The sequence below is a fragment of the Hibiscus syriacus genome, unplaced genomic scaffold, assembly GCF_006381635.1.
Source record: "Hibiscus syriacus cultivar Baekdansim isolate YM2019G1 unplaced genomic scaffold, ASM638163v2 tig00110500_pilon, whole genome shotgun sequence".
Classification (NCBI taxonomy): Eukaryota; Viridiplantae; Streptophyta; class Magnoliopsida; order Malvales; family Malvaceae; genus Hibiscus; species Hibiscus syriacus.
The window spans coordinates 484,506-492,100 of NW_024062762.1; the positions used below are offsets into that span (position 1 = coordinate 484,506).

At 30.4% G+C, this 7,595-nt stretch overlaps 1 long non-coding RNA gene across 1 annotated transcript; it reads left to right on the top strand.

Moving 5' to 3' along the window:
- The first annotated feature begins 2,918 nt into the window (after nucleotides 1–2,918).
- LOC120129476 lies at nucleotides 2,919–5,686 on the top strand. The gene is made up of 3 exons (XR_005516742.1): nucleotides 2,919–3,294; nucleotides 4,573–4,795; nucleotides 5,482–5,686. It is a non-coding gene; the product is annotated as an uncharacterized LOC120129476 (long non-coding RNA).
- Nucleotides 5,687–7,595: the final 1,909 nt, after the last annotated feature.

Consider the following 7,595-nt stretch of genomic DNA (forward strand, 5'->3'; position numbering starts at 1 on the left):
TGTCCACACGGAGGTGAAAACCACATGAGGAACATAAGGTGTGAGCTCAAAGAATGGCCCCTTATCCCATACGGAGGTGAAAACCACACAAAGGAGTAGTTTCTCATTCACTTAAACTGGATAAGAGCGGGGTTTTAGCTCATGTCATGAATGCAGTGCACAGTGGGTGAGGAAAAATATAAAAAAAAAAGGATAAAATAATATACATCCTATTATTCTATTCTAATCACCCAAAACTAAATTTGTAAACATAAAAACAAAAAGTTAGTAAAATAATAAAAAAATTAAAACAAATTAATTATTTACTGCAAAAGATAACTAATTAATAAATTGGTGGCTAGATTCTCTTTTGCAATCCCAGTGGAGTTGCCAAGCTGTCGAGACGTTTCTTTATCGGGGACGGAGAGTGCAAATAGTAGACCTTAAAGTATGTAACTAGTCTCGAAAAAGTAAGTGTTTATCTTCCTTGAATCAGATGAAGCACCAAATTATAGAGTTGCCACAAATCTTTTAATTTGGTGAGATTGGTCACCAAAATGTCATATTATTCTAATAAAATTACTAAGAATAATATTAAAATAATACACCTCGGGTCTGCTTTCCAGAAAAATGAGTTCGGGAGTCGGTTACATATGGGGTAGGATTAACACCCCATAACACCTAAAATTGATACCGATATTTATTAATTAATGTCTTTGCGATAAATTATAGATTTGCTTAAATAATTTAAATTTACAAATAATTTAATACAGATAAATACTAAATGATATTTAGTAGTCATATAATATTATGTTATAATAACATATTGTAAAATTAACTTAATATATTAATATCATATATATAATAAATAATGATTAAAATATATAATGGTAGAATTAATCAATTTAATTTGAAATAATATCAAAATTATGTACTAATTACGTAATTTACTAATACGGGACTAAATATATATAATTAAAATTTAAAGGACTAAATATTTAATTTTACCTAAAATATATGCATTTACAGTCAAGGATTAAAATAAAATTAAAGGATAAAACTAAAATGTATAAAACATACTTTTTAATGACTTGTAGTTTGAGCCTTCGGGCTAAATCTATTTTTCATTTTGGCCTGTAAAATTGTAACAAGTAATTATAATAATATAATATATAAAATAACATAATTATAATATTATATTGAAATCAAACTAGGACAAAATCGACTGACGACAAGTTTATTTTCAAAAGAAAATATTAAAAATATCAATATCGATCGTGATTTTTTTTCGAATCTCATATTGACAAATTAATAAAAATAACTTATTTGAAAATTTTAAAACTTAAAAGTACATAACACAAATCTAAGAAAAATTTAGGGATATAAATTTAATTTTAAGGTAAAAATATTAACAACCTAAAATAATTGACTCCATGTGTATTTGTTTTGCTTTCGAGTTGCTTTTTGGTATCAACTTCTCCGGTTTTGTTACACTATTTTCCTCCATTTATGTTTAGAGATGTTTTTAATGAGGCACACATTCTGGGTCATTTCTTAATATAATTTTATTTTTGTTGAACAAAAAAAGAGACACTATTTTTTATGGGCTTATGATATTTTTAAACTCATAGAAATTAAAGGAGTGATGCTCTTTCTTGAAGTCCCGAACAATTATATTTGTTACGTGCGTGATTGACATTGTTAACAATTTGTAAAGATCATTAGGGGTGTTCCAAAATACCTGACCCAGTTGATTCGACCCGTTGACCTATCCACCCAAAGGGGTGTTCCAAAATTTTTTTTGGGTAGTTGGCTCGGGCCTAGGCTGAATTTTTTTTATAATAGGGTACCCGGCCCAATAGTTTTAATACACACACATATATATATATATATATATATATATATATGTATATATGTCGGGTAGTTTTTTTTTAGAGAATTATCTATTTTTTTAGGTTCAGGTCAACGAGCCAGATCAACTGAGTCGGGTATTTTGGAACACCCCTAATGATCTTTACAAACTGTTAACAATGTCAATGCACGCACGCTACAAACATAATTGTTCAAACTCGAGGCTTCAAGGGAGAGCAACACTACTTTAATTTCTATGAGTTTAAAAATATCATAAGCCCGTAAAAAATAGTTTCTCTTTTTTTGTTCAACGAAAATAAAATTATATTAAGAAATGATCCGGAATGTGCGCCTCATTAAAAACATATCTAAACCTAAATGGAGGGAAAAATTATGATTTAAAATAATTTAAATAATTTTTTAAATAATTGAAATAATTTTTAAAATAATTTAAATAATTTTTAAAATAATTTAAATAATTTTTAAAATAATATATAAGACTCCGATCTTTTATAGTTTTCTAAAAAAATTAAATGAAGTACGATTTAAATCAGAAGTGAGAATTTTAGAAGCCATTTTCAAAATTTATTTAATTAAATCGGAATTTTGAAAATGACTTTTCAATTGAAATATTTCAGAAGCTTTACACAGTCAGCACTTTGAGTATTGAAGTATTAATACTTTATCATTGTTTGCTATTATGTTGGGTTGATATCTTGGTAAGTCTGCTTATCCCCTTGGGTTGTTTTATAAATATTGGGCCATTCTCATTAATGAAAATTGAGAACTTTTGATGTAAAATTGTTATTCTGTTTTTGACTTTTGTCAAAATCCCTAAACCACTTTTCTATTCCCTTCATTTATCCTCTCTTCTTCATCACTAATATCTTCTCTGATTGCTTCTTTCATTGATGTTGCATTTCTAATTTAGTATCAGAGATACAATGAATTGTGAATACTTTCTGTTATCATTGTTTGCTATTATGTTGGGTTGGTATCTTGGTAAGCAAGTATGCTTAGCCCCTTGGGCTGTTGTATAAATATTGGGCCTTTCTCATTAATGAAAATTGAGAACTTTTGATGTAAAATTGTTCTTCTGTTTTTGACTTTTGTCAAAATCCCTAAACCCCTTTTCTATTCGCTTCATTTATCCTCTCTACTTCATCGCTAATATCTTCTCCGATTGCTTCTTTCATTGATGTTGCATTTCAAATTTAGTATCAGAGCTACAGTGAATTGTGTTTGTTATCATCCCAGCCTCGTCGTTCGTGTCGATGCTCCTTCATTTTTCGTTCGTGACTTCTCAATCGTATCTTGCTCGTCAATTGCTGTTACATTTGGTCCACACTATTCGAGTTTTCACATTCATCTCCTCTTAGTTGCTGCTGTGTTAAGCTTTGCTTCCTGCCTTATTTTTGTTCTCCGATTTTCCTCGGTGATATCGTTCTTGATTTCTTCAGATCTGTTAAGTTTCTATGTTTTTTGCTGTGATCAATCTGTTTTGTTCTCCTCTTTTTCTTGTTGTTTGGATATGTTTGGGTGCTTATGCCTTTGTGAGACTAGTGTTGCTTCAATGTATTCTGTTTGGGAGACTTGTGTTTGGATCTGTTTAGGTTCTGTTTTTGTGGTAATCTGTCATGACGAATACTGATGCTAGCTCACCATATATGACTTCTCCTAATGTCACGATCAATAACTCTTGTAACACTGCTTCACAACATGTTAGCAAAATCTTCTCTACTAAGAAGATAAATGTCACCTTAGATGACAATAACTATCTTTTGTGCCGTCAACAAGTGTTTCTGACCATTAAAACTCATAAATTACATAGATTTATTGATAGTAATGTGACTTGCCCTGAACTGTATGTTAATACAAATGGTGTTAATAATTTGAATCCTGAGTATGAGCTATATGATGAGCAGGATGGAGTTCTGACTTGATGGCTTCTGTCTACTGCTAATGAGGAAGTTCTTCCACACTTAATAGGTCCATTTGTGAAAGGGATATCTTATTATGAAATATTTTCTTATGAGTGTTAAGTCCATCTGTGATAAACTTGCTAGTTGTGGTGAATTAATATCTTAACATGAGCAGATAACAGCTATTTTGAATGGCCTACCTCCTTAGTACAAGTCTGTAATTACTTTCATAACTGCTAGTCCTTCACCTCATGATTTGAGATCTGTTAAAATTATTCTTCTGGATGCTGACACTAGACAATCACACTTCCTTAATCATGTTAATGTCTGTGCTCATATGACTACTCAAACTAAGTCTATTCCTTCTAATGCTACACCAACTAAATGCAATAGTGTTGGTCAGGAGTTCATTGGTCACACAACTAAGAATAATTAATCAAGAAATGATAGTAGCAGCAGGGTAGAGGTCAAGGAAGGTATTCTTCTTCTAGACCTCGGTGTCAATTACGTGGAAGAATGGGACATCTTGAGGAAAGGTGTTACTATCGATTTGATGCTAATTTTAAGAATGAATCTTCTAGAACTGTTCAGAATAATAATAAAGGGTAGTTATAGAGGTGGTGATTCATCTACATCTGCTAATACATGCTCTTATGTTGGTTATAATGATGCTCAAACTCATTTTAAACCTAGGCATTTTACCTCATCACTTGTCCTGACTACACCTACAAATTATTCTACCATGTTTCAAAAGGGACATTCACAACTACTTCCTTTGAGTGCTTTTAATAACACCTCATGTATTGCTGGTATTCCTCAGATTGGGACATAGGCTTTACCTTATCATGTTGTTCATGCTGCACCACAATCATTGTATTCTCAACAGACAACGCCTATATTGTAGCCTCAGATAACCTCTCAGACCCTCATAGCCACTCCAGAAATAGTAGATCACAACGTCTGGTATCCTGACTCAGGTGCCACCCACCATCTCACCAAGGACTTCAACAATCTTCAAGTGGGCAGTGCTCAAACTGGTTCAGGTAATGTTAAAGTAGGTAATTGTGACACTCTTTCAATAAAATAAACTGGTCAAGCATCAATGTGATATGATCTGATCACAATAAGTTGTATCTAAAGAAGCTTTTGTTTGTTCCTGGAATAACTAAGAACTTATTGTCTGTGTCGAAATTTACACAGGACAATCAAGTTCTACTTGAGTTTTATCTGAACTTCTATCAAGTTTGTGATCTTCGTACTCATAGAGTGCTGTTAAAGGGAAACGAAATTAAGGGTCTCTATAAGCTAGCTTTGCCTTCAAGTAATACTGTCAGGAATAATAAAAGTACTTTTGTAGATGGATTTAATGTGAATTACAATTTTGTTAGTGCTCTTAGGGTCCTCCATTGAAACTTGGTCATCCTTTTAAAGAGGTTTTACACACTATATTAAAACGTTGTAATATAATAACTTTGTACATTAATAAAGAGCAAAATTTGTGTAAGGCTTGCCAGCTAGGGAAATCCTCTAAACTGCTGTTTTTTTATTCCCATACAATCTATTCATATCCTTTAGAGCTAATTATAACAGATCTTTGGGGCCTGATGTCTGTCTTTTCTAATGGATCCAGGTATTATGTAGCATTTAGTGATGTATATAGTAGATACACCTGGATATAATTTCTTAAACAAATATACAAGGTTAAAGTTGTGTTTTCTCAATTTCATAGACAGGTTGAACGTTTGTTTGATGTCAGGCTTAAGGTGCTTCAAATGGATGGAGGCGTTGAGTTTAGTGCTCTTCAGACATTTTTAAAAGAGCAAGGGATAACATATTTTCTGCCATGCCTACACACATCAGAGCAAAATGGCTTAGTGAATAGGAAACATCGTTAAATTGTAAAATTTGGGCTGTCCATGCTTGCTCAATGTAATACCCCAAATTTTGGTTAGTGACTAAAATATAAGTTTTGAAAGTTTGATGGCTAAAGTATGAACTTTGTAAAAGTTTAGGGACCAAAAATGTAATTTTAAAAAATTATATATTTTAGCTTGAAAATGAATAGTTTGGCCTAAAACAAGAATTTTCGTGGTAATCAGATTTTTGGTTTGTGATTTGTGTTAAAAGCTATAAAATAATAAAGTTAGATATAGAAATCGAAAATAAGATCGAATCAAAATTTTACGAAAATTTAAAGGATGTTAGATAAGTGTTGGAAATATTATTTTCATATTTTAGATGAGGGAAATGTAGCATAGATCATTTTATTTTTCAGATTTGGTTAAACAATGGAAAATTTAAAGACGAGTTGATTCATCTTTGAATAGGAAATATTTTAATGGAAGATAATGTAATGGCATTTGGTAATTTTCAAGTTTTATTAATGGCAATTTTGAAATTTCTCATTAATTGAATTTTAAATTAAATTATATTATTAATAAGCCATGTGTTAAGGATGACAAATACTAGAATAATCAAGAAATTAAACATATTTTCAACCATCTTCAAGCTTAAGGCCGAAACCACCATTGCTATAAGGTAAATATTTTATTTTTTGATTTTTAAGCTTACATGATTGATTTTTGGACTAAGTTACGAAATAGAGAATTGATCTACATTAAATTCTCTATCATTTGGTATAAGTATTACATGGTGAACATGCCTATTTTATGAGATCGAGAATTAGGGTTTATGGATTTTGAATAATTAATGAAAGATTATTATGTTTTTGATATTGGAGATTAATTCTAAGGCTTGTGTGATGATTAAAATCAAGTGCAAAGCCTTGTAGTAGATTCAACCATGGCTAGGGTTTTGGAAGATTGGTTGATTTTGATTCAATCTGATATTATGATGATTGGAATTGCATAAATTTGATAATAGGAGTTTGAATTCATGCTTGGAAATGAATGAAATCCTTGCCTTAATGCATTAATTAGGTTCGACCACAAGGAAAATTGGGTCGGGGAATATTGAAAAATTTTATATGGTCTAGAATTGATATTAGAAGTATTTTATGTGATTTGGAGATAAATTTGGATCAATTTGGAACCTTGAGATAGCAAAAGGTCTAGTTTGCAAGTTTTGAGAATTTTGGGACATTATTGATTAAATGTGAGAATTAGGATGTTCAATGTTAAATCTTAATATTGAAATGTTGGAATTTTTAGTTAGAAAGATGGTTGGAACCAAACTGTAAATTTGGCAAAGTTTAAGGGTGGAAATTGAAAGGCCCAAGAAATATAAGGACTTGATTTCTAGTTTTTAATTATCAAAGTATCATTTGGGTAAAATATTGCATTGATGGAAGTTTTATTTATATGCTGATTTTTGAGTTTAAATGTTGAGTTAGGATCAAGTTACAAGTTTATAAAGATTGATGGTTGAATTTGAAAAGTCTAAGAAACTTTGGGATGAAATTGCAAGTTTTTAATGTTTAAGTATTAATTTGAGAATTTTATTAAGATGCTGGAAATTGTAGTAATTAAAGTGCAATGATCATAATGGTGAAGGATCATTATGAATTTAATGGAAAAGTTAAGGTGAATTATAGAAAGAATTCATAATTAGTGGCTTGATTTGGTAATTGACAAAAATTGAGGGGTTAATGATAGAAATAAATATTTATTGGAATTAAAGTGTGTTTGAAAAGTTTGAAATTATAATGGAAGTATGATTTAGTTTTATATTGATTAAGTATCGATTTTATTTTATAGATTTTTATTTTATATTTTAGGTTTAGATTATGTTAGTACGATACTAACATATAGTGGAATATTTTATGTTATTATATGACGTTGTTAGATCACGATAAACATAACAAATCGAGCGATCCGAAAAGAA